The sequence below is a fragment of the Balearica regulorum genome, chromosome 2 (assembly GCF_011004875.1).
Source record: "Balearica regulorum gibbericeps isolate bBalReg1 chromosome 2, bBalReg1.pri, whole genome shotgun sequence".
NCBI classification, from domain to species: domain Eukaryota; kingdom Metazoa; phylum Chordata; class Aves; order Gruiformes; family Gruidae; genus Balearica; species Balearica regulorum.
In genome coordinates, this window is record NC_046185.1 from 39,014,980 (window position 1) to 39,042,608 (window position 27,629).

At 40.0% G+C, this 27,629-nt stretch overlaps 1 protein-coding gene across 3 annotated transcripts in view; it reads left to right on the forward strand.

The window, feature by feature from the left end:
• CYP7B1 (cytochrome P450 family 7 subfamily B member 1) overlaps window positions 1-27,629 on the forward strand; it is a 126,057-nt gene that overhangs the window by 6,173 nt on the left and 92,255 nt on the right. The window lies entirely within an intron of this gene.

The window sequence follows — 27,629 nt, forward strand, 5'->3', positions numbered from 1 at the left end:
ATAAGAACTGCTAGCTTCAGGTTTCTCACTAAAATACAATGGTTTTTACTTTTACAGTGTTGTTTCTGTCTAGTGTTTTTGTAAAAAAATTCTGATTTTTTTTTTCCTTGAAGTACTTGGTTTTGCTTTCTTCTGTTCATTGTTCTGTGGAGGAAATAAAATTAAAGGGCAAGAATTAAAGGGAATTGCTTTCAGCTCTTTTTATTATTCCAGTGCAACATGAAGCATGGAGCATCTATCTAGAGCACTGTACACAAATGCATATAGCTTACACAAAGTACTGAACGATTAACCCTTCTGCTCCTCCTCCAAGTTGACAGTCCTAAAGGTACGAATGAGGAAAACCCAAGCACATACAGACTGCTTCAAAAATGAGATTCATGCTTACTGCTATATTTAGAGGAGGAAAGCACGCTAGTTGGCAAATCCTAGCTGAAACGTTACATATAAAGGCTGGTGTGAAGGAAGACAGAAAGGGGCAAATCTTAATCCTGGTGTCCTCTTACAGGAGGTATTAACTACTTCTCCTTTAAGCATGATGGTGAAATTTGCCACCTGATGTGTTTTAATCGTTGGAGGTATAACTGGAGAGCTACATTGTCAGGCGACTGCAGGGCAGACTGGAGTCCTGACCCAGAGAGCTGCCTGGGCCTCCGACTCCCTCAGTGAGGGGTGACTTCAGTGCGATGCAGGGACTTGGGCGCTTCCCGAGCTTGCAGTCTTGCCTGCGGACTCCCTCTCAGTTCCTCTGCTGTAAATTGGAGGTCAACGTGGTCTCCTCCTGATTTACGGATAACGCAGCTGAATGCTTCTCAGGGCACTCAGTTGCCAGAGAAGATGAAAAAAATTCTTCCATGGTATAACCACTCAACATGTGCTGAGAAACTGTTGCCTGCCCATTCCCTTTCTCCTGTACGCTGAAGTACAAGTTCTACTTACTGTTTTAAGCCAGAAATGCCACATTTTATTGCAATATTCAGCTAAGCTGTTGGATCATGTCAGCCACTTTAGTATCTTGCTCAGTTATGAGAATTACAGTCCCGTATAAAATCGTTTGGGATTTTTGTAGTCAAGTATTTTGATTAAGAAGTTGGGCAGAACTTGTTTTGGTATAGTAATGTAACTGTTCTCAGTACTCCATCTAGTCACTTATTTAACTTAGTGCATAGTAATGCCAGGGAGTGGGGAAAATACAGAAGCTAAAAGAAACAGCATAAGTGCAATGTTAATACACTATATGAAGTTAAGGAAAATCTCACAGTTAAGTTGGCAGTCTTCTCTTTTATCCAAGTTTTATAGAGCTACTTGGTAGTGGAGCCAGGGTTGGAACTCATTTTCCTGACTTCTCGTTTTGTGCTTTAACTTGCTGCCTTTCCTTTCCAACATACTTACCATATATGACATTATAGCTGTCTGGTAAACTAACTTTTTCAACCATGAGGCAGATTTTGAATTCTGATTTAAAACTTCAGTAGTGTTCCTTTTCTTTCCCCACCATTTACTGATCCTTCTACAAGATGCGTGTAGGTTTTTAGGCTAATATCCATTTGCACGCCGTCTGGGAGAATTTTGGCTGACTGAGAGTCCCATAAAACAAAAGTTTCCTCTTTACAAACCACATGGAGCTTGGCTGTAGATACTCAGTTCCTTTCTCCACAAACTGTTTTTAATGGTGCCAGATTCTTCTGTTTCTTCTCCTTGTTTGGCACATGTCAGGAAAAAAAATCTTGGCTCTCATATAGAACATATCTTGTTTCCTCTTAACTGCTCGTACTTTCTATTCGTAATTCAAATCAGCAGAAAAATGCTATGGTTGTGCTTCTTGTGATTTAATCTTGTAGTTTCCTAAGCAATATTCTAATGTTCTTAAAAAAAAAAAAATACTGTCTTATACTGTAGGCCTGTGGTAGGAGGTTCTAGTTGAATGCAATGGATGCATCCCTGTTCATTTGGGAGAGTATTGCACGGTGTCTTAACAGGGCAGCCTGCTCAAGCCCTCTGAAGGCATGTGAAGGAAAAACAGACAAGCAAAATGAAGCTAAAAATAGGACGTTAGAGTGTCCTCGCCGTCACACAGCTGTCCCTTCCTGACACTGCAGTGAAAACTCAGATTGCAACCCTGCACGTTGCAGGCTCATGTCCACAGCTGGAAACTGAAGAAGCATCTCCTTCCTGGTTCACGGTGTCCCAGGGACCTGTCAGAGAGCCCGTGCGTGTTTGTCACAAGCTACTCGCGGTGCTTGCTGCCAGCCTCGCTCCGCACCCGTGGAGTTCTTGTTTGTATGAGCCAATCTGCTGCTGATGGCTAAGGCAGAGTGCAGCACTGCTAAGTGTGGTGGCCCATCTGATTTTTCGTGGGACCTCAGAAAAATCAGCAAACCGCTTACTGGCCTGGTCTTTCCTCACCCCAGTTCCTTGCTTCTCAGGAGGCCCGACCCCAGAATTTTCCCGAGTGGTCATTACAAATTCTTATGTCACTTGCCTTGCATGAAAAGATCGAATGTGAAATTTTTGAATGATACGTTGAAAAAATGATCATAGAAAATTATGGCATTTTCATTACTTTTTTAAGTGACGTATTTAGAAAAAAAAGGTCTCATTTCAACAATGTGTGAGAATGCAGAAGTTTTGCAATTATTAGCTCTGTCAGTAATTACTTTTAAAAAAACCACCCAAAACCAAGACCAAAAGGAACCTGTATATTTCTTAACAAGAGAAACTGCTGCTGTTAAAGCACAGCAAGCAGAATGACGGAGAATTGGTGATTAAAGTGAAGTTCCTGAGAAGTTAGTATTTCAGTCTTTTTGTACTCTTTCTTTGTGCGCATGCCAGCAGCAGGGTGGATTTGCCCCTTTGTCACGGAGTAATACTGTAGTCTCTGAAGGCTTCAGAGAGATGGTCTCCAACTTTCTAACAGGGCCCCAAGGAAAATCAGAATATTTTCAGATACTCTCATTTAATCTGATTAACAAAAGCAGGATGCTCACCGAAGGAAGGGCAGTTGCTGGTGTCTCTTTGAGGAGAATTTGAATGACTTCCATTGCTGGTCCACTCAACTGATGCTGCCGTAGCATTTGGTCACTGCTCCCCTAGCTGGGAAGTACTGCTCCATATTTTCCTCTTCGGTGCTGGCATGGTTTTTAGGTTACAATAGCTCCTCTTCAGAGCTTCTGGTGTGTGATAGATCATAGCAGCACTAATTCTCTCCAGCTGGTTTTTCAGCATGAGAAGCTTTGGGAGTTGCATTTAGGAAGCTTCTCTGAAAATAGCTCAAACAGTGGATTGATGACAAGGTATAATTTTTTCCTCCAGTTGTTCAGGAATTGATCTGTGATACTTACTCATCTCAGACTTATACTTCATTAAGACAGAAGAAGCCTCCCTGGAAGGTTTGCTTTTGTTTCAGTAGGTACCAGTATTTGTAAAATGTTTCCAGTAGACTATATGTTTCTTCCTTATTCCTTTTAAAAACTTCCGTTATTTTTTTGGATGGGATTTTTTTCAATTTTTTTTTTTAAAGATTTTCAGATGTCTAGGATAACTTTTTCAGCAGGGTAACTGTTTTGCTTAAATAGCAAATTTCCAAGCCCTACAGCTGAGGGTGAGGCATGTTGCCAGAGCCCACACTGCAACGCTCGCGTGTGATTCCTTTTTAAAAAGGAGCAGCTGTGTAGCTGTACGAGAAGTGAAAATGTCTCTCAGTTCAGGAGTCATCCAAGAACCAATTGTAAAACATGATGAACCTGCAGAACTGATATTCGGGCAAAACAGGGAGGAAAAATGTAAGTACTGGGAGGGCAGGCTTGTATGTGGTGCTCTTTTTAACCCCAAATACATGCCTGAAAGATTCTGATTCAGCAGCAGTAGGACTTAGATGTGTCTTATCTGATGATGAAATTAAGCTTACAGTGCACAACAGTACATAAAAAATGCTTGGGCTTTTCAGTAACAGTTGCCATCCGAGCATACATGACTGATGGAGATTTGCTTCCAGGCCTTGGAACAAGTGCAACAAGCCAGGTTCAGAGCCTGGGCTCCTCCTGAGGACCAAATGAAGGAAATTTGAAGTTTGTGTCTTAGCGGCTTGCACATAATATCCTTTATAGCCAGGTTAAATTATCTGTCGCTGCTAAGGAGTGACACAGAATTGTTCACAGCAGGACTGGAGAAGTTCCCCATGTATGTCAGTGTTCAGTGGCTTGGGAAACAGCTGCTTGCGCAATGTCTGGTTTGTGGCTGAACAGACAGCTGAATTTCTGGCATTGCTGCTTTAAGATACAAAAATTATAATTAAGCTTCAAAGAAATCTTGCATATGTGAATTGGTCAGAATTATTTTTTTCCTGTAAGCTGTTTAGTTACTTGCATCCTGTGTAGTGGTTTCTAGATCCTACTTGATATTACCACATTATGAGTCAAGGGATTTTTTTTCATAACCTATGGACTTCCTCAGACAGAACCACATCAGATATAATAAATGTAGAGCCTTAAAACCCTATTGTTATTAAGACTTTAAATAAAACTGTGCATGCCACTCCTATTGGCTCTGCAGTGGTAAGAAGCTAAAATAGACAATGCTGAGATCTGTGGGGCTCAAAAGAACGTTCAGGCTTCCTGGCTTTGTGAACTCCTTTGCAGAAGGAGGACATACCTTCACGTCTTGCCCTCCCAAACAGATGTCAAATACAGTTGTGACCCATCCAGTTTTACCTCCTGCATAAACTAGGCCATTGCAGTGTCTCCTGCATCAACTACCGTAAATTGTGGTTGAACACAATTGTGCTTGAAATTGTGCATGGAAGGATGTCCTGCCTTTGGTTTATTTTTTCCTTTGAGCGATGGGTAGTCAGTGCTTATCCCGTAGGTTACGCTTACCATTCTGTCTTCGCTTTAAGAAAGGAGGCTGAAATCAGTCTCATTAGTGGATGTGTATGTCCTTTAAACATTGAAAAAATTTAATTAAAAGTGATGCAAGATAGCCTAAGATGACATCCAAAACTAACAAGGCCATCTCATGTTCAGAGACAACTACTTGTCTGCTGCTGTTGCAAATAAAAACTTGCTCAAAGTTTTGAGCTGTCTCAAAATTTTGAGCTGGCAAGCTCATCTGACATGTCTTTAATTGTGCTTCAATGGCAAGTTAGTATGGACTGAAGCAACTTGCTGTTTCTCCTCACCCCAAGAACATTTGGGTGGACCAATGTGCGTGTACTGCCTGCTGCTGCTCCATAGCCTCTGCATTGCATGCTTGCTTGCTTGTTTTGGGAGAAAGGAGAAGAGCAGCCAGATTTTTTTAACCAAGGCTATAAAAACCAGAGACAATTCAGGCAGGACCAGATGAACCAATGCTTTTTTTTTTTTTTATTTTGACATTACAAATCTTGTTTGTTTTGTTTTGAACACTATTTCAGTGTATCTTGTTATTAATGATACCTCTGAGACTATCGTTCAATAGCCAGGAATATGTGTGATCTCATGCCTCCAAATTGTGTTTCAGCAGTTCCAGAGACATAAATGCACTGTATACAATAGAAATGTGAGCGATGAAGCAACTTAAACTGTCGTGATAAAGTTAATTTCATCAAAATGAAAGCCCAAGAAGATTTTTCTTGTAATTGTTTTCAGCAAAAACATAATGTGCTGATTTGGAACGTCAGATGGTTTCTCTTATCAGACCACATGAAAAAAACCCCCCATCACGAACCCAGTATGCTTATAGTTGTAACTTTGTAGGTAATTGGCAGTGTTAGGAATGTCCTCCAGAGATTCAGTGTTGGTCCCTCAGTAGTTCTTGAATTAAAGACTTCACACTGGGCTCAGTTTTCAGTGAAGGACTGCAACACTGGAGATGGCAGGAGGGTGGAAATCCCCGTGTGTGCTGTGGTGACGGTGACTTCCAAAGTGAAGGCTGCCCTGGGATTCCCACTCATGCAGGACATCACCGTCCCCCATAGCTTTTCTCAGTGGGCAGGACCCAAGGCTCTGGAAGACAAAATCCCTGCTGCTATCACCCATGACCATTTGTACCTGTGGTATCCTATTTAGTCGCAGGCACTCCGATCAGATATAGCTACAGATTCAGCCCTGCTGTGTCAGATGCTTCTTTTGACTTTTTGTGGCAAATACCAAATCATCTCCTTAAAGGCAGCAAGGTACTAGAAAGTCTTTCCTGCTCATGGCACCCAGTTAATCTCTCAAGATTGTGGAAGGGTCAGATCAGTTAATTGTCTGCCGAAGTATGAATTTTACTGTAAATCAGTATGGAATGTGGACATCTTTTTCATTTTTCAGGGTTGGGCTGGTCCAAGCAGCCTCAATAAACATGACTTTGCATGCTGAATTTCTCAAAACTGCTCTGTGTATGAAAAGCAACCAGCACAGGTGGATTCTGTAGTATAAATAAGGTCCTTGGGCCCTATTGCAATTCTGCTGATAATCATTATAACTTGACTGCAAAGTTTGGCTGGTGGGTAATGCTAGATTTATGTCAGTAAAGGATAAAGTCTGTATTTATCACTTTTTTCTCTTTCAGCAGGCTTTCTATTTTGTATCATTCCTTTTTTTCCACTAGGTATTAGAGTGCTTTTTTTTTTTTTCCCTCTGATTTCTCAATTTGCTTTTTAGCTGTTCACAAAATTCACTGTGCTGTAGAGGAACTGTCCTCATGAATTCCCATTGCTCTGCTCAGGGGGTAAGCTGGGCTAATGAGACCCTTCTTTGTTTCATTTGAGTGGGTTTTGCTAATTGCTTTTACCACAGTGGAACCTGTAAAGGGATTTTCCGTAGACAAAATGACAATAAAAAAATTAAGCGCTTTTGTTGGTAAGTCACCTGGCAATTCCGCCTGGATCCTCAACATAGCTGTCAGCAGATGTGAGTGACTCCTTAACGTCCAGCGCCTCTAATTGCCCTTTATTTCCCCTCTGTTCTCCTTGTGTGGGATTTATCTCTCAGTCGATGGGGTGAAACCCGAAAGCAGGCTGTGATGGAGTGCATCTCTAGTCAGCAATAGGGAGGATGAAAGATCAAATCAGGACGGTCAACATGCAGCAGGGAGAGAAATTTCATCCTGCCTCCTGCCCTGTCCTGTGGTTGCGGCTGTTCTCTCCCGATCCCCCTTCATCCTCATATCATCACATCGTTACAGCTCAGCTCGTGCCGGGAGCCTGCCGCTTCCACAGACCTAAGGGGCAGGGACTCCAACACTCTGTCCTTTCCAAAGGCTCATGGTAGCTCTCTCATCTTGTATCCATCTTCTTCCCCCAGTCTTGCTCAGTATACTGATCATCAACCTACACACTCACCTTTCCCCAGGATCATATCATTATTTTTCAGGTGAGGGTAGTATTAGGTTTTATGAACTTCCTAAGAAAATACGATTGAATTAATTTCAAGCCCCAAGAATGAGATGGCAGCTGTTAGTTGAACGTACCTGGGCAGCCTCCATCAGTCCCAGGTAGACCTGTGCTCTGGCTTTTGAAGAAGATTTACATTGAATCCTAATGGAGTTTACTGAGCCATTGAATTTGTAATTATTGGTGTTTATTAATATCACTAGGTTTATGTTAAATCAAGATTTATTGGGATTTTTTTTTCCTAGCTTGAAACTTTCCCCTTGAGCTGCGTTGTAGTCCCTTCTTATCTTTGACTTGGTCAAGAGTAGCTTGAAAGCTTCTTGTCTTTCCTGCAACACCTGCCTTCTGCAGGACTCCTTCCTTCACCCAGGGAACGGATTAGAGCTGTCACTATTCTCTTCATTTATATAATTCTGTCATTGCCCTGACACCAGTGTAATCTTCTTGACTGGCTGATCAAACTGATTTTCAACAGTTTTAGACAGAGTAAAAAATTAGTGCATTAAGGTCGTCCTTGATTTTTCTGGCAGTTTCTCTGTCATTGAGTATAGCATTTTCTTTCTTTGTCTCAAGTCCCTTTTGTTGTTAACTGTGCTTATCCTCCTCCCAATAAAATATCTACTACAGCTGGAGTTTTCTAACCTTTAGGCCTCTAATTCTGCAAGTCTCATGTTAAAGCAGTTAACAAATGATAACAGACCCTTATCAGACTTTGTATTATTGCAGAGTTCAACATGACTTTTTGGCCTTTAGACAGTTGAGGTTTTCCATTCATTTCACTAAGCCCAGGATTTTACCTTTGCTCACACCATGGAGCTTCTGCGGTGGCTGCAGCTTTATCATATAGCCAAATGAAATAATCTCTTCTGTAAGTCTTGCATGTAGATTTAGCGTTTTTGTGATTCATAACACATCAGTAACACCTGAAATACTTTTGCATAAGAAAAACTGTTCCAAACCACAGCAAATCCTTATGATTTGGGCTTTTGAAAAGGGAAAAGAGCTCTGGCTTGTGGTCCTGCTTCTACCAAGAAATGGCTTTGGATTTTGTAGCAGAGGGACATTTTAAACACCAACAAAGTTTTGCTGACCTAGCTGCATTAGATGGGGCTGTGATATGTCCCTCTTCTCACCACCATAGCTGTGCCTGCAGAAGCCCTCCAGCAGTAGCAGTAGTACTCGGGGGGCAGGGGCCATCGCTGTGTTAGCTCTTTCTGGTTGAGGAACCAGCTTAGTGCGTCTGTTCGAGGTGTGTTTGTTCACACGGCATTTACTGACGAGTAGGGCAGACCAGGCCATAAGGGAAGGAGTGTAAATCTTGATGCTAAAGAAGTGTGGCCTGGCCGTACGTGAATTCTTTGCTTCTGCTGGACCTTGACTTCACCATCTCACCATCTTTATATGGTGACTTACCTCAGCGTGTAAAGGATAGTACTGACAAGTTTAGCTAGGCTTCATAAGAGTTCCCTCACATTGTGATTCAGTGAATTGCTGAAGCAAAGGCTTTAAGCCTTTGAATACCTTCCGATTTCAGTGGGACTTGAGCTCCTAAGTTGAGCAGAAGCTCAAGTTTTTTGACAGATCAGCCCTTTCTTGCCAAAGCAAATGTGAATTTCTGGTTTGATGGTATGATACAAAATACACAGTGGTATTTCCTTCCCTTAGCACTACTGATTCCTGGGGGGGGGCAGGAAACATGGTACTAATTTTATACTTTGAACAGAATTGCAAAGCTTGGTTTTGATATGTTGAAAATGCCTTTATTCATCGATTCTTGGAGAGTTTACAATTCAGTATCTGGAATGCAATTTTAATTGCCTAAAAGTTCACGCAGTATGAGACCACTTCTTATTGTTAACTGAGGTTATTTAAAAATAGAACTTTCACTTCCATCCAAATACACATGCTGGTTGACAACGTAAAAGACTGAGGCTGATTCTGGGTTTCCTTTCATATGCAGTATTACATATATTTGAATCGTATGGATTGCATGAAAGTGTAATGGCCACATGGCCCTGATCATGAGGCAAACATTTTTTCATGTTCCTAACACTGTGAAGCAGTGACTTGTCTCTCAGGTTTCTGACTGGGTCTGTAATGTTAGCAGCTGTGTGTGGCTAGCCAGGGTTGGCACACTCACTGCCCTTTGCTAAACCCACCCCTTATTTTTCTTTCCATAAACCCGCACACTTGTGCTTAACCACATCTGCTGATGAGTCCAATCTGGTGTTTTCCACTGGGATACTAACCTTTTAAAAGCAATCTGAAGCTTACTCTTCTTTCATAAAAAAGATGGGGAGGTGTAGTTCTATTGACTTATACAAAGCAAACGCACTGTGTTTCAGTGGTTGAGAAGGCTGAAGCCTTTAGAGCCTTTTTTCATTTGTAAGCAATAAGATGCAGAACAGAGTCAATGACTTCCGTCTTACAGCTGTGGACCACATAGGATGTGAATTTTCTGTAATCTTGATGACAAAACTGATCATGTAGTTGCTAAAAGTGGCTTTTGAGTCACAAGGATTTTGTGACATTATCGTATTTTTTGTTTGGGGCATCTGGAAACTAAGACAGTACTTATTTAACAAAATCTGCCCTGAGTTTGTGCGTGAGTTGTGCCCTGAGAAGCTCCTCTGGTAGTCCTCAGCTGCATGGAGCTGGCTGCAGGTTGTTATCACTGAATTTTTAAGAACTTCTTCTGGTCACCTTAGTACAAGGTAGTTCTTTCTAGTATGAAAAAAAATTGTGTTGTGGATAGTAAAAATAATGGGCTTTTTCTGTTGTGAAATGTGCATGGGTTCCTTCCCACAGAAACCAGCTGTGAGGAGAGAAGGAAGGGAACTGGGGGAAATCCCGGTGCACCCTCAGGGTGTCTGACAGGACCCAGCACCTGGGAAGTGATCCTTGTCCTACCCCGCAGACAAAGCCACACTGAGCTCAATTAATTTTTTTTTCCAAAGAAAAGACATTTGCCTCATCAGCTGTCAAATTCATACCATTGCAATCATGAAGAGCGTAAGTCGTCTTCTCTGTTTTTTCTCTTACCATCCGGAGTATCACTTCTCCTAATCCTGATGTTCAATCCTGAATTGGCAGCTTCTACTTCAACTTTGAAATTGTTCCCTTTTTAGCTAGGCAGTTTTTCCTAAATTAATGAGGACTGTAAGCAAATGGGAAGATAACTCCCAGATTTATGATGGAAAAGGTGTAGGGTAGGTAGTTTAATTGGGATACAGTAGTTCATAAAACTTTTGGAAACAAAGAGAGCTCATAAGAAGAGAATGGTAGACTGAAAACCTCAACCATCCTTTGATTACTACCAGATTCCAAATTTTCTGCAATCTTAGAGTACTAATTAACCACAACTGATAAATTATGGATGCTTGTAAATAAGTAATTTTCCTTTACCTCTGGTTTAACTCCTGGAGATACTGTTTTAGTGGCTTATTTTGGTGTAAGCTGTACATTCATATAGCTCTACTGTTTGATGTAACAAATGAAACTTAGCTAAACTAATAAATGTTTCATGATACATATTTTTTTAAATAATATCAATACGTGTATCTTGTCAGCCCAAAGATTTATGACAAACAATAACTTTTAAAAGAAAAAGATCCCTTTTTTCCCTTAAAACTGATTTATATTAGTTGCCATTTTCTTTAGTATCAATAACCATTTATCATTAATTCAGGCACTTGTAGATCTATGGGTGAAACTGGAAGCACAGCCCAACTCTTATAAAGTGAGTTTATTAAAGTGTTGAAATTAATGTGTTTTCTGAGTTCACAGATGATCTGAGCTTGCTTTTTTCCCTTTTCGTTTTTTTTGTTTTGTTTTTTTTTTAATTTTTGAACAAAAAGTATTAGGGGAACCAAACTGTTACCAGTCTTTGGCTTTCTTTAGAATTGTGGTGGTGCCTCCCCAGTGTGACTGTGCTGCTGCAGCTATGGCAGTGCTGGAAGCCTGCTGTGTTAGTGCTGTGTTGATGATCTCTGAATCATGTCCTCTGTGGTTGAGTGTGCTGCTGCTTGGTACCAGTAGGTCATCTTCATCTGTGCCTGCAGTGATGGAGCCACGTTGGGGCTCAAATCACTGTTACTTCAACAAGACCTCACTGAAATACAAATGCTGAATCTTCACCGCTAAAGTTCATGGGAAAATTCAGTTTATTATTGCACAGTCATATCGTGTTGTCAGAAGCTTTAACCTCTTTTTACAGGCTGAGTTCAGTGAGGAATTAGTCCAGACTTGGGATTCCTGTTTTGGGTCGTCTACCATGTTTCTCTGCTTTGTGTGTGAGAACACTTGGCATACACCTCTTCCTAGGAAGCATAGCTGGTTCCTCACCCTCGTGCTAGTGCCAGGAGCGCTGTGACGATTCAGCCTGGGTTTTACGCCCTTTGCACCATTTTTTGGACAGATGGAGTTCGCTGACTTCACTCAAGTCACCTGTTTACAGCAGAGATTCGGACGATGCTCAGCATATCTGGCTCCTGCAGAGCAGGGAGCGCCTCCCTTGTTCAGCGGGGAGCGCACTATTATATGTATAAGGAGGCTCTGCCCATTTTTTCTGAGTAATTAGAAAGTTATCTGGGTGGAACTCATGTACAATTAGGTAGAATCACTTGGATTTTCTCATGGATGAAAAGTAAAGGCACTATCATAAGCAGGAGTAAAAGAAGATGGTTGATTTAGTATTAAGAATACAGTCATTTTATCTTGGCTTATTAAAAGTGGTGACTGTACTAATTAATACATTTTTAAAGTAAGATAGAATATGGAACAAAGACATTCAGGCAACTTGTTTCTAATTCCCCTAAATGTACTCTGCCTCACAAAAATTACTGCAAGAAGTTGATAAGTCTTTTTTGCTCCACAAAATCAAAATGAAATTGCTTTCCATTTTTCAACCTGGTGCTTCTGCCAGATTTGTTATGTTGGGAACATGATGTGGTGTAAAAGGCATCTGTAACCTCAGGCTCTCAAGAAAAGGCCCATGTTTTATACATTATTCTCTTCTCTTCGATAGATACCTTCTAGGAAATGTCTTTGTTAGTTGTTCTTTTTTCCAGTACAGAAATACTGCTTCAACATGTTCTGTGCTGAAATGTCAGCGTTGTGCTGTTGTGTAGGTGGTAGTATGTATTATACACAGTTTTCAAAACCTGAATAATCAGTGATGTGCATGACTTTGCCAGGGAAAACAAATGGCTGTGTCATTTTGATTTCGGTATATCAAGAAAATGTAACCTATAAAAGTTAATTAGCATTCTTCCAGAAGGGGGTTGTTTAACTAACATCTTTGTTTCCATGTTTTCAGTTTTGTCAGAAGTTGGAGGGGAGTGTTTTATTCTGTTGCTAATATATACCCATAGATTTGCAGAGTATTTCACGGAGTTTTAGCTACCATGCATCTGTCCTTCATTTCAGCGAATGGCTAGATTTTCCACTCACTTGAACAACTGCTTAGATCCACTGAAAATTTTTATTCTGGTTTTCATGTAATTTTTTACATCGTTTTTATAAATAAAATTCCTTGTGCCTGACGATATTCCTGTTATCTATCAAAATGAGGTTTTGCCAGTGATTTTAACAAGAGAAATCCTGCCGTTGTCATTGAAATCCTGACTGTCTGCGTCGCTGGTCTCTGCGGGGAGTTGATGGAGCTCCACTTCTCATGAGTTGGGTTCTCTGGTAGGCTCAGTTCTTCCCATTCAGCCTGGATATTACTGACATTTGGCTATATCAGATGCACAAAAGTTTCTGGTCTGAAAGAAAACTGAAGTTTGAACACCCACAATACTGAATTAAGTAATCTCACTTTATTTTTCTGTATAACTCTGCAATTCATTAGCCATCCTCCATCAGTTTAGAAACTAATTGATAGAAGAAGTAGCTGTTTGCGCATCAGCATTACTGAACTGTGCTAAGTCCCTCACAGCAAAATAATTTTATTTCACGTACTAGATAGGTGCATGAGGATGAGTGCATCACTCAAGTGTGAGGAGAGCTTTAATAATGACGCACAGTTTCCTTCTTATCACCCCTTCATCCCCAGACCACTGGAGCACAGAACTGTAGCTTTGAAACTACAAGGAAACTGAGCAATACTGTAGCTCGTTGGGCCACAGGGTCTGCAAACCGTAGGCAGCCATGAGCATCCACCCCTCCGTGCTTCTGATGCAGGGTCCGGCACGAAGACCTGAGGCTTGGGAACCCAGCTGGGCAGCCAGGGCACGAAGTAAGCACGGAGACGGCCTTCAGGAGCGCTCAGGCACGTTGGCATCTGTCCTGCTGATTGCCAGAGCCTGTTGTGAGCCCTGCAGTTCCTCCGCTCTGCCTGCCCTGCAGCCTTCTTGATCTTAAATGGCTGGAGTAAGGGCGGCTGTAGTTCAGACACATGAGACTGCTTTACCATTCCTACTGTGTTAATGGATGTCATTTAACCATTTATTTCAAGCTCTTTTGAACTTTCTAAGGAGTAGGTGACATCATTGTAAAAATACTCGAAATAGATCACTAACAGGTTTTCGTTTTCCTCATGCTGTAATATGATAGTGCCAGATATATTATAATAGGAACAATTATAAGGCAAACCCATTAGTTTCGTTTAAGATCTTAAATGATGTGGAAATTTGTTGAGGAAGAAAGTGGAAGACTGTTTTCAACATCTGGAACTGGGAAAAATTTTTCCTACCGAGAACAGCGAGACCGGGTGGAAGGATGGGGAGTCTGCCAGTGCCAGGACAGGCAGGTGGGAGGACAGTGCGGTACAGCTTGTGGGATGAGCTACCATTAATTCTTTGTAGGCGTGGATGGGTGAATAAAGATTTGAACAGTGGCAAAGTTGAAAAATACTATCCCATATGCACAAGCATCTCATGCAGGTGGGGTAGACTTTTGTGTGTGGGCCTAGGAGAAGGGGGAGATCTGGAGGTGGGAGGAAGACGAACACTTCAGTCATTGGGATCAGGCTTCCTACAGGCTTGGGTTGTCCAAAAATACTTTGGAAAAGCCCTAACACGGGCAAATGTTTGTGTGGTGAAGGCAAGGGAATGGACAGGAAGATGTCCTCAAAGGCTTGAGAGGATTTGTGCACAGTTTAGTATCCTGTTCCTAAAGTGCTGAATTATGAAGGGGAAAAGTGCAGTAGCAGATGAGGAGGTCGTGGAGGTTTGGTTGCTTTTGTATTAATATAGAGTATGTTTAAACTTTCTGTTTCTCTAGACACATTTTCACATTCTGGTTTATCATCATGTCAGAGGATAATATGAGATCTTGCTGTATTTGAGTTTGAACCAAGAACTATCAAGAAGATTTCACAGAGGGAAGAAAAAGAGGATTTTCAATAAAATCCTGAATGCTTTCTGGGCTAAATGTTCCATGTTGCCTAGTTAGTGACCTCACCTAAAAAATCCCAAAAATTCACATTTCCTTTGCCAAATAAAAAAAATTATGATGTCTATCTAAATAAATATTCAGTACAGTATTTTGTACAATTCATTATGTCATTTTATGTCGAATAATGATGAAAAATGAAGAGGTAATATATGTGTATATTAATGCCAAATGACATGAGCTTCTCTTTAAAAAGTTTTCTTGGAAAAACCAGCAGATCTCATCCTTTCCAGTCCTGAGCTCCAGTACTGGAGCTATTGCTCTACAGAAAAATCAGAAGTGATAATAAAATATGTCTATCTGAATTAACTGCAGGAAATTAAATCCAAGAGAAAGGGTTAATATGTCATTATTACAATAATTACAAGTCTTGGAAAAAGAAACATTACTAAGTGAGAAAATAAGTGTTGCATTCAGTTCGAGCTCTCTTTGAGGGGTTGCGCTTCTTTTTTTCAAACTATCCTACGCTTTACTTCTGTAGTTCTTACTTCTGTATTTCAGTGTGAGGACAAAAAACATACCTTCCACAATGAGTCTCTACTGTAATAAGAATTACAGAAATGTGCAATAGTGTCTTTATACTTCTATAGAAGTGTAACATTTATTTTTATCTACCTATATATATATAATATTTAAAACTAGTCCTTTCTCTCTTGTCAGTGTGCTGTGCCATATGGTGCCGAGCAACATGCCAGATGATAAAAATATTCCTAGAACATATGATATCATCAGTCAATTCAAGAGGGGTGAAACTTCTTGACCAAAGCATTTGTGGCTTTGATACATTTTCCTAGGTGTAAAGTGTATATTTTGAAATGATGAAGTGTGTCCAAGAGGTCTCCTTTTATGCAAATTCCAAAATACCAGCTTAGAACATTTTGCTTGTTAAAAAAGGTTGAAACTAAAGAAATTTTGTTTTAACAAAGGAATTCATGGCAAAGTAGCAGTTCTTTTCATAGCAAGAAATGATTCACCTCCTTCCTTTTGATATATATCGCTGATAGCTGCTCTGGTGTTGGAACTGTGCCACGAGGAATGGCATCTCTCCATCTCCTTTCTCCACTTGCAGAGAAGATGGAATATAGAGCTTGGTCAGAGGATGTTCATGTTTGGTGCAGACAGCTATCTGTACATGCTTGGGAAAAGACCGCATGTGCCCAGAAAAAAGAAAAAAAACCCCAAACCCCACAATATTAAGTATTATGGTTTCCAGCAGAGTAACTGAAGTTACTCTGGTGTTAACGCCAGGTTTTTCTTACTTCGTTGTGAGCTTGTTTCTTGTTTCTATTTGTTTGCACCAAACACCAAAAAAAACCAAAAAATGAAGTGGTTTCTATTGGCAGGGTAACTTGTGGTCAAGTGGCCTGCTCCGGGCAAACTGCGGGTGTTTCTTCTGAAAATATCACAAGGATGTTACAAAGCAAATAGAAGAGAGGTGTTATAAGCTGGAGGGACAACACTGCAGGAAAAGTGGCCTTTGCAATGGTGTTAGCAATATACACTGTAAATAACAAACTTAGATGCTGGAAGTGCCTGAACAGCCGATGTCTTTAGCTGCCTGCCAGTTCCCTGTTCATTTGTGTCTTTGTCATGGGAGGAATATTAAGGAGAAAAGCCTCGACTTTGAGTTAGGACCTAAATATTGTGCTAATTGATTCAACAGGATCATTTTCATGTCACTGGACGCTTTCTTCCTGCTTGTCTTCCTTCATTTATTTCCTTACAGTGTTTGTGTTTTTACCTGGGAGTCTCCTGGGTCAGTATTTTTTAGACTCAACTTAAAACTCAAGTGCATATTGCAACATTCTCATTCTGTATTCACTGTTTATCTGTATTCCCTGTTTACAGATTTCAAGTCTTTTAAGTCATCCTCGTTTCTCCTCCCATCAAGTATCTGTTAGGCTTCAACCTACTTATTTTTCAAAAAAAAAAATGCCTTACAAGAATTCTTGATTATCCCTGGATAGAAACCTCAGTTGTACAAAACATGGTTTAAAAGATAGTGGCTGGTCTGATTGTTATAATCTGATTTATAGAATGAATGAACTGGGGCTGAAAGAAAAGTAACATTCAGAAGTGTGGTTAAAAATCTGGTTTGCACATTGCTCAGGCTCAGACCTCTAATGTTACAGTCCCACTAATTCTCCAGCCATCCATTAAGTTCCCAAAGAGATAGGATGTATATTTATAACTAAAAACATGACAAAAAATGTATATTTGAGCAAAAAAATAAGGGATTTTTTTTTTCACAGTGTGAAGAGGGGAAAAAAGGGGTCCAAAGTAAAATTTATAACACAGAGAACGAAGTGTAAATGCTGTCATAAATTAGTATCTGTATACCAGCATGTATGGTGTTGATGTAATTAAAAAAATGCAGTTCTAACTTCCGGTTTATGCTTTCCACCCTTTCCTTGTGTGTACTGGTTTTTGTATTTAATGGTTCTCCATAACAATCTCTTTCAACCCATGAACCCATCAGCAATTTGGTTTTACAGGTTAATACACTTACAAATTATTTTGTAATAGAATATCCTCATTAGAGGGCAGATTTATTAAGAGTCCTCTCCCACCAACTCCCCAAATTTTTCTTTGAAACTCAACTAGATACCTAATCTAGTGCTTTTATGGTGACCACGTAGGTTGGTGAGGAGTGCTTTGCCTTGTGCTTGAACTCTGAACCTCTTGAGTGTCTCCAGAGGTACATGACACCACAGGCATTTTAATAGCTCAGGCACGGTATGTTCATTTGGGTTTTGTATGTTTAATGCAGAACTAAATGGGGTTAAGACCCAGAACCCCTTAAATTAGATCACCTTACAGGATTTGGTGTCCTCTTCTGCAGAGCTGTATTTACTGTGCCTGTGTTAACCCCTTACAGCTGCCACTCATGGCTGGGCTCTTCCCAAAATCAGACTTGCCTCTGCTCACTATCTATGAAATGGGATACACGGACACATTTACCATGTGTGTATTTGATAATATAATAACCTGGTAATTAAAATTTTGAAAATACAGCTATCCGTCTTGTACCCCTTCTGCTCCAAACCAAGATCAAATCTACAAGTCCTGTCTAACCCTGTGGTTCCAATACGGATACGAACTTGTCCTTCGCATTGCTGGGATTTTCTAAGCCAAGGTGATCAAAATGCTGTTCAGTGCGCAGGGACAAAATCGTGTTGCAAATGTGATCCGCTCCTTTCAAGAAGACAGAAGTAGCTGTCTGTATTTAAAAGCAAAAGGCCTAAAAATGAATTCTTACTGGTGGTCTGGTACCTAAAAATATTCATCATCACTGACTTTAGGCTGAACTAGGCCAATATGCCAGAGCAAAAGACCATGATTAAAGGTTGAAATGACCTCAGCGGATGAAACCTATACTTCATCTACTTCAAAAAAGAATAAAGCCATACTTAGTAATATTATACAGTCATCTTTCACCTTCTTTCTGAGGATCTTGTCATTACAGTAATTTGGGGTTAGAGAGCATTAGTGTCCATAACCTGCTGTCGAGGGGAGTGAAGCACAGACAGAGACATTAAAGATGCTGTTGAAGAGTTATTGGGTTCTGGTCTGGCATGGGGCTGGGCTGTGCACCCAGAGTTAGACGCCATGGGAACTGTGTCTGCTCCTGTGGCAAGGGCATCTCCCATGCATTGGATCAGGTAATGGGCACTGGCCACCGCAACCGAGCATTTATTAATTTGCTCTCTTAATATTGTAACCTGCAGAACGTCTCAATTAATTTGCAGTCAAGAAGAAAGAACACAGTGGGAACAGAAGCACTATCTCAACAAGTAGGAGCTAAGGAGGCCGTGTGATGCTCCGCACGGCTACGTGGCAGGAACCTGCCTGTAGAGCATCTCAGCAGGTGCGTTACATACAGCACACCCTACCCTGCTGTAGCTCGGGTAGGCTGCTTCTGCGGTGCAGCTTGCTCGTTTGCCATATAATGTACCTAAAGAAAGCAAATCAGAGTTTGCTGTGTTATTATAATTTTTTAATATTTATGAAGCAGGTCATAAACCTTATCAACCTTAGCTAACCAGACTGTAAATATTTTCACGGGGGCTCTACACTCTCCTAAGTGGTGAAGGGTAACTAGAGACAGCAAAGCTTAGAAGTTATAGGCAGTGATGAAAGGCTCTTCTAACCTTGAATATTCATTCTCATAAGAGATCACGTTTTCAGAAGGTAGAGAAACACAGTTATGAGCACAAAAATATGTGTGCCTGTGTGGATTAGTGCCGTTGGTTCACTACACAAGCAAATGCATATTTCAGCACCTAATTACCCCTTCTGAAGTGTAGTTATGCAATGTATCCACCCACTGGCTACAAACCTGAATGAAGATATAAGCTGCATATAGGCTGTTTACATTGCAAATCTCTGCCTCTTATAGAAAATCCAACTTTTACTCACTTCATATGAGCAGCTCACAGGATTTTAAGAATTCATCTTAACAGAAAGCAGATGGTTTAGAAAGCTGAAATGAAGAAGGAAAAAGAAGAAATTTGAGATCAGAACTCAAATGTATAACAATAAGTGAAAGCTACCATGATAGATTTTCTTTTTTAAAGACAGGGGATTACAACTATTAGTCTTGTGTCTTGGCATGCAGGAAAAAAAGAAAGTGCTAAAGATTTGTTTAAAGAGGCAACTTATTATTTTTTTTAATCTGGGAAGTGTTCAACAATAAATTGCAGAGCATAGGTTAACATTCCTTCTTTAATCATCTGTCTGGTAGGAGGTGGAGTCTGGTGGCAATACTTAACTCTTCCCTAGGACCTCCGCTTGCAAAACCCCACGTTTCCTCGCTGTGGAACTCTTGTCTCAGTGGTAAGGTGAAAGAGGACATCATCTCTGCCATGAGGGAATGCAAACTTCTCCGGTGTCTGCAAGAGAGCTGCATCTTTCTGCTCTGCTCAGCCTCTGTCTCCAAAGATACCTCCTGCCTGTCCAGGGCTCGGTGGATTAGGGGAACCTCCAAAGGACACGTAACAGTCCTACTGTGAAAATCAACAGCCTGTTTTAGATTAGCAGACAGAGTAATTTCCTCTTGCAGTACCAATATTTCCTTATTAAAGTGAGGGCACACGATTTAAATACAGCATAAAACTTCCAATACTGTGTAGTATTTCTTGGAGGACTGTGTTTGCTGTGTTTATTTGCCTCAGGGGTAACACTTTTTTATGTACATTGTGAGGCTCAATAGTCTGGCAGCGGCAGTGCTCAGAACTGCTTTTCTTGATACTGTGCATCTGTCTCTGTTGTGATGGTATCTATAGCAAAGTTGATAGGGAAGAAATAGATACTGAAGATGTCTCTGGACGCAGTTTTTCAGGGTTGCTGTAGTTAGCTTTTCCAAAAGGTTGTGATTAACTTTAGTATAAGGTAGAATGCTAACCTTTTTTGCCCATGACTTTTAAGGAAAAATGATGAAAAATTCCCAGAGAAAATTTTGCTGTAAATGCTCTGAGTATTAATTATTGCCTGTTGTCTCCACATGGATCCGTAATCCTTTTGGGTTTGTGCGAGAAGGATCATGTGCACTTTATTAATGATCAGTATTTGGTCAACATAACCTTTTTGTATTATTTGAAACTTATTTTCATTCATGAACTATTGGTCTTATCATAGGAACTAAAGACAATCAATATGAATATAATCTGTATTGTTCATATTTAATAATTCATATCTATAAATTCTTTATAATTCCACTAGATCACTACTATCATTATAAGTTTTTATACTGAAAGTTCATCTTTAAATGGTTGATATAAGAATGGTTGGTGTATCTTCTCCTTTCCACTTACATTTCTACAGGGACTGATTTCCAGTGACTACATGATGCTGGTGTTTCTGCCTGTGCTTGTGGACTTCCAGAGCGAAGCTTCAGCTTGCCAGTAAATTAATTTTTCAAAACAGGGCTCTATAAATTGCAGCAATGGGAGAATATTCAAATGCCCAGACAGGCGGAGAGTTGTTTGTAAAAGCCTTTGCTCTTCAAACTTCACTCAAGAGCAGGTGATGCCATTTTAAAAATACTCAATTCCAGAGACTTTTCTTTTTATTCATCCTCAGAAAGTTGCTGTTTGCAAGCCATTTTTGGTTCTCAGTAGCAGACAAGCATTATCAGCTGTCTGGCAGTGGTAGCAGAAGCACCATTATTGTACGTCTTCATAAAGTTGTAGCTATTTATTATTCTTATTGGGGGAGAATATCTATCTCTACAGATTCTCTATATCTTTGTATACCATATATAGAGAGATATATTCAGAAAAGGGCAAGCTGTCCACATGGCTTATTAAAACATACAACTTCTGTTGCTTTTCTTCTTCCCAGGTTATTTACATAGCACTATTTTGGATATACATAGGAAAAGAAAATTATTTCCTCTATGGAATTTTTTGTTCAAATTTTCTACTAATCTACCCTTGTGCTATTCAGATGTCTGTTTAGAGTTTTGTGCCTAAATCCGTCCTACAGCTTTTGAAAATACTAACTCACTTCCAAAGCCTGATGAAAACATGGGCTGGAAGAGATCCACTTGCTCAGGAATATAGAAAGTCATAGCATTAAAAAGTAAAACATGGTGAATAACTATGAATTTTCAATGGCAAGAGGAATGGATTAATTATATGGTATGTCTGGCTTTTAGTAGCTCTCATGAGTTGCTCTGAGTCAGTTCTTACTGAAATCACTGCTAAAACCAGTGTCAGTGTCAGAGAGCACTGACACTGAGATCCTGTTTGTGTGATCGGGTGGTTAACTTCCTCTCTGGATGCTGTCTGGTCCTCGAATGCCCACATGGAGAATTGGTGAGGAATAACCCCTCTGTTTGGAGTTCGTACCCTAACTTATTCATATTGACTGTGCACAGGGAAGTTCTGAACGCGTTTGAAAACAGCAGCAGTTAGCATTGGCTTGTGCTGGAGGCAGTACTAGTCCTACCTAACCCAAAAGAAAGGGTGGTACGATCATTATCTGGAATGCCATTCGTCCCCAGAGTCCGAGGGTAAAATCCTTGCTGGACTGAACTCTTCCTTCTTGTGCTTCGAAGCAGCTTGTGTCCTTGGATTTGCTAGAAGAGAACCATTTCTTATTCCTCAGCGTGGGTTATGTTTGCTTGTGGTTAGTGTAAATATTAATGCAGAGTACCTTCCTGGAGGTTCATCTGACTGCATGTACCTTTGGGGGAAGGGAGCACTTCTAAAGCACAGTTAATCTCATTTTAAGTAAGTCTAAATCAGGTTAGACAAATTGTAACTTAAAAGTAGAGGGCTAATCCAGATGTGTCCTTGTGTGCCTCTGCCAGAACTGGCCACACAACATCTAGCCAGGACTTTGTTTTTCTTGTTACTCTTAAAAACTGGTCATTCCGATAGCACATGTGCACAGCGTTTCAAACTGGATTAAAAATATCCTTGAAATTTGGTATCCAATGAATTTTGCAAACAGTTTTCTATTTTTCTAAGCTCTCCTGAGGATAAAACTCATTCTGTGTGAATGTCCAAAGTACAATTGCCTCTTGATTTGTAACAGCTGCCGCAAAAAAAGGAGTCTTTCACATTAACAATTCTGGGCAGGCATTCAGATTTTAAACTCTGGGCTCCTCCATTCTCTTTCCCTGGTTTTCTCAGGAGACCAGAGAATCAAAAAAAAAAAAAGAAAAAAAAAATTTGGATACATATAACATGTTGTGCAAACCAACAGGCTTTGAGCTTTCTGGGGGGGGTGCAACAAGTACATGAAGACTAGAAATCTAATTTGGAGACATGATATTATGAGATAGTTCAAATGAAGAAAGAAATTAAATTTAAAATTCAATTAAAAATTTTACTGGTGCAAATATTGTTTAAAAAAAACAAAAAAGAGTTTCTGAGATGGTCAGTAGAGGGCAGGCATATTTTATTTCTGGAGAACCTTTGCCCACTACTATGTGCAAAGAATATTTGTTCTATCTTCAGATTTGAGGAGTGTAAGTCTACTTTGTCCTATTACAGTGATATAAATCACCAGTTATAATTTAAAAAGACACTGTCAACCCCTTTGAGGAGCTAAATGTCCATTTTAAAGCAATTGGAGGATATGAGTTATGACTACAGGCATTTAATTTCTGTGTTTAGATTGTAAAAACCATGGTATAAAAACCCTCAAATATTGCCACTACCGAGTACTAGAGAAGAATCATTTCTCTGCTGAATTCTGTAAAATGCAGTAGTTCTTTCTGATGTGAGCTACTATATCACTAATGGGGTGGAAACACACTCTTGGAAGTCATGATTGTTTAAATCTTCAGCTCGGTAACAGAGATTCTTCTTGAAGATCTGACTAGCCAAGCGACTTTAAACCTAAAGGAGCAATGCCTCTTTTAATTTCTACCTGCCTTCCTCTGTAATTGAAACAGTGTTTGCATTTCAGCTGGACAGAATGCCTAACAGGTTCTGAATACAGGATAAAATCAGTGTCATATCTGATTAACTCAACAGAAAAAATTAAAGTGGATTTAAAGAAGCATTTATTCTGAATGAGCCCTTTCTTCCCCAAATACGTTTTAGTCCTGAAACAAAATGTAGGCAGAGTCTTTTCAGGAAACCCATCAATAGAAACACATCTCTAATACTGTTATGGTATACAACTTTTAAAATCTTCTTGTCATGAGATTTATTCTAAAAGAGAATGAGTGATAAAAACATACATGTTAATGCTAGAAAAGACTAAAAATTTTTCTTAACCTGTGTAAAAGTGTGCATAAGCATATATGAACTCTTATCTATGCGTATGATGAAACTTGCGCCAGTGAAGCTACACAGGTAAGTAGCGGTAATGTGAGACAAGGGTTATGTCATCTACCATTGCTTTCTGTGGCTTGACAGTTCCATTTTTTTCTGGCAAGGTTGATGTTCACATAGACATCTTTAATTAGGATCAAAAATGGTTTGAAGATTTGTCCCAAAATATGCAGTTTGCATTCACTTTGTCCTCTCTGTATCCATGAAGAGAAAGTCTTCATTGCATCTCAGGACTATTTCAGGTAGGAGAAGTGAATGCTCTGAAAAGTGTTGACTATCAGCTCCAACTTCTTAGGCTTTCAACTTCTTAATTTGGGTGCCACATTGCCTTCATTACAACCATGGCTTGGGCATGTGTGACTGAGGTACAGAGGTCCTTGAATCACACCTGAAACAAAAAATAAAACCAAATTTTGTGTGATTACTTTTAAAGAAGTTATGTGGCCTTTCAGGCAAGGAGCTGAATTTTTATGCTGCTCATGCCTTCCAGATGGTCTCCGGGATTAGTTTCAATTTTTCGTTCTAGAAATTAATGGAGGTCCATATTTTCATGCAATCCAGCTAGATACTGAGATGATGAATCTCTGTGAGGAATGAAAGCTGATTGAAGAGATGCAAATGTTAGAACCTTCAAATGATTTCAATCAAAATTGGACTTGCTATCATGTGGGTACATGTTACTAAATTAACTGCAATTTTATCTACTTGTAGCTTTGTTGTAGTCATCTAGGCAGATGGAAGAACTGTCCGTATGCAGCCTATATCATATACAAAATTTACAGGATATTCTTTATTCTAATCTTGCGCTTAACCCCTGAATGATCTAGTGGTACGTTTCCTATGAAATGCTAAGTATAAAAACTGAACTTACTGCTTAATGCTGTTAGGTGACAGGATTTCACAGGACTAAGACTAGATAGAAAACCTAAAACTTTATCCTGTATTGTTCTGTTACAATGGTGACACTGCAGTAAAATATTTGTAGTCATATCAGTCTTAAGAAAAAAATACATATTTCTGTAGATAATGCAATAACCTTCATCAAGATAACAAATAACTTTCAAAGTTTCAATGCATAAGCTTTCAAAAAGGACTTTTTCCTTTAAAATCTCTACCTTTGACTTGAGATAGTGAAACTGCTGTAGTGTAAATTTTAAGATTACGTGCACTGACAACATCAACTTGAAACCTAGTCATTTCATAAAAAAAGACCTAGTGGTTTCAGAAACTGTTCCTATTTCTATGTTATCTTGCCAGTTTCTGTAATTCTGCAGTTATATTTTCCTCTTTAATGACTGCTATCTCCTGTGTTGGACTGCAAGGCTGTCACAAAAGCAGGGGAAAACCCATTTATGCAGAATAACAATGAAACAGACTTTAAACAAAATGATATTTTTAACACAAATTCTTTTATGAAATTTTTACGCAAATTCTATTTTCACAAGGTAAACAGAGAATCTAATTGTATTATTAGTGTTACTTATAAATGCAGACCTATTTATTATTATGTTAATGCTGAGCATGGTAAAAGCTGGTAATAATTTTCCTCCAAAAACTTGCATTTTGAAAACAAGACAGACAGATGGCCTGTAGAGAAAACAGAGATGAACTGGAATGGCCTGGCTGATAGTAGGTCAAAGATTTTCATCAAGGAGTATCGGAACAAGGTCTTACTGAATATCTTCAGTGCCACCTTAAAAAAAAATCCGAATGGCTGTTTTAGCTTATGCCTTTTTTTAAGAGTTAGGACCTTGGTGCACATAGGCTGCCCAGTAGCATATGTTAGCCACCTACTACAGCCTCCTCAGAAGTGGTGTGTGGACCACCTAGGGTCTCCAGCAGTTGCAAAACCACTCATCTAAATAAAGCTGAGGAAAAGCCGTGACCACAGTCAAGTGTGAGATGACCTTCAGGATTGTTTCCTTCTGGCGAAGCCACGTTCTGTGTTGTGGCTTCTTGTGCTCGGTCTTTCCCGTCTCCACTCGCTTGTCTTTAGAGGTGCTGGAACGGCTCTTTCCATGGCCCTTCTTGTGATATTTCTCTTTGATGCTCTGTAACCTCCCTGATGCGAAGTGTGAGATGCGTTGTGGGAGGCATGAATGGAAGCAACAGGATGGGAGCTGAATTGATGTAACCCAGATGTGACTGCAGGATGATGTTCAGCACTTAGTTGAAGGCCTGTATGGTTAAGAAAACTTGGAAGGGAGCTAAGAAATAGGAACTGTGTAGCAGGACAGAAAAAAATGCATGACAGAGGATGAGAGGTGAGTCTGTGGGGGAGGATGAATGTGTTGGAGACTGAGAGGGGTAAAAAGGAAAAGAAGTAAGGGGAAGCCTGAGAAGAAGTGATAGAAGAAGAAAAGAATTTCTTGTTTGTCTTTTGCGTAAAAACTTGTGCCTAAGGAAGAGCTGACTTGAACACTGGCAAAATAAAAGAACCAGGAAGGCTGACCAGGGAAACATTAAACTGGAAGGAAAACAGAGAAGGAAAGGGCTTTCTTATTTTTTTGGCAACAGAATGCTCCCAGATTGCTGCTTTTTTTTTTTTTTTTCCTTTTTGTTCTGGCAAAAGTCTCCTGATTTCCCAACTTCTCATTCTGTAAAGTGAGGTGAGATTTATGACTTTCCCATCATATTTATTATTGTTGTTGCCCAAAGTCTCAAACAGGGTCAGGACCTTTCTGGGAGAGAGGCTATGAAAACAACAAAGATAATTTTTGTATCCTGAACCCTGGTTCAAAGGCTGTTACAAGCAGCATGAAGACTCCCAGTAACGTGGCTGCATACTGCAATAATGTGCCATTAGGAGAGGTAAAGCCAGCTCTGAACATCTGAGCAGCAGAAGTCTGAGATAATTCATCCCAAGATGCAAGACTGAAGTCCTGGCCTCGCTGGAGAAAGTGGGAGTGGGATTTTAGCCCTGCAGCTTCTGGGACAGGAATTAGCTGGAGTGTTTCAAAATTGTTCTTGCACTGTTGCAATGTGGTGCAGTGACAGTGGTTAACTGCAAGGTGGTCCTACCGTAGAAGATGACGGGCTTTTGTTGGTTTGATCTTAAAGCATAAGCTATGTTTAGTGCAAACAGAAGCAGCCTGGCAGGGCTGAAGAAAGTCAGGCTTAGGACTTGTCATTAATTCCCTGGGTACTCCTTTTTCCAGTTGCCAAGTCCAGTTTGGCCCTGGTTTGATCCCCCAGAGAGATGTTAGAACAATTTATAAGCACCTAGACAATAATCAGGTGATAAAAAACAGCCAGCATGAATTTGTCAAGAACGAATTGTGTCAAACCAATCTCATTTCCTTCTTTGACAGGGTAACTGGCCTAGTGGATAACAGAGAAGTAGGAGATGTGATGTATCTTGACTTAAGTGAGGCTTTTGACACTGTCCAACATGACATTCTTATAAGCAAGCTTGAAAAATATGGCCTAGATGAAATCGCCATAAGTGGCTGCAAAGCAGTTGAAAAAAGTGTTCTCCAAGAGAAGTTATCGGTGGTGCACGTCCCAACTGCAGGGGCAGCTCACCTGGCATCGCTCGCTGGTCTCTTCCAGGGAAAGTTCTGCTCTCTAATCCATCATTCAAAATTTTAAGGAGAAAATAGACTTTTTTTTTTTTTTTTCTTTTTTTCTTCAGGAACAACAGGTCCGGGGTGCGGGGGTTGGAGTGGGGTGGGGGTTGCAACACTTCGGAGGAATGAATTGGTTCAGAAAGATCTTCATAAATTGAGACGCCACGATAAAAATCAACCAGGTGAAATTCGGTGAAGAGCAAAATACTGCCCTTGGAAAAGATACAATAAATGCACAAAGACAAAATGCGGAAGTAATTGGAAGGCAGAAAAGTGTCTGGGGTTTTAGGAGATCACAAGTGAAATATAACTCACAAAGGACATGCTATTGCAAATAAAGCACCTCTTTTCTCGGGATTCTTTAACAGGAGTGTCATGTGTAAGACATGGGAAGTAATTATTTTGCACCATATGGTGCTTGTGAGGCCTCAGCTGGAGTATTGAATCCAGTTTTGGGGACTGCATATAAAGAAAGATGTAGATAAATTGGAGAGTTTCCAAAAGAAATCATGAGGAAAT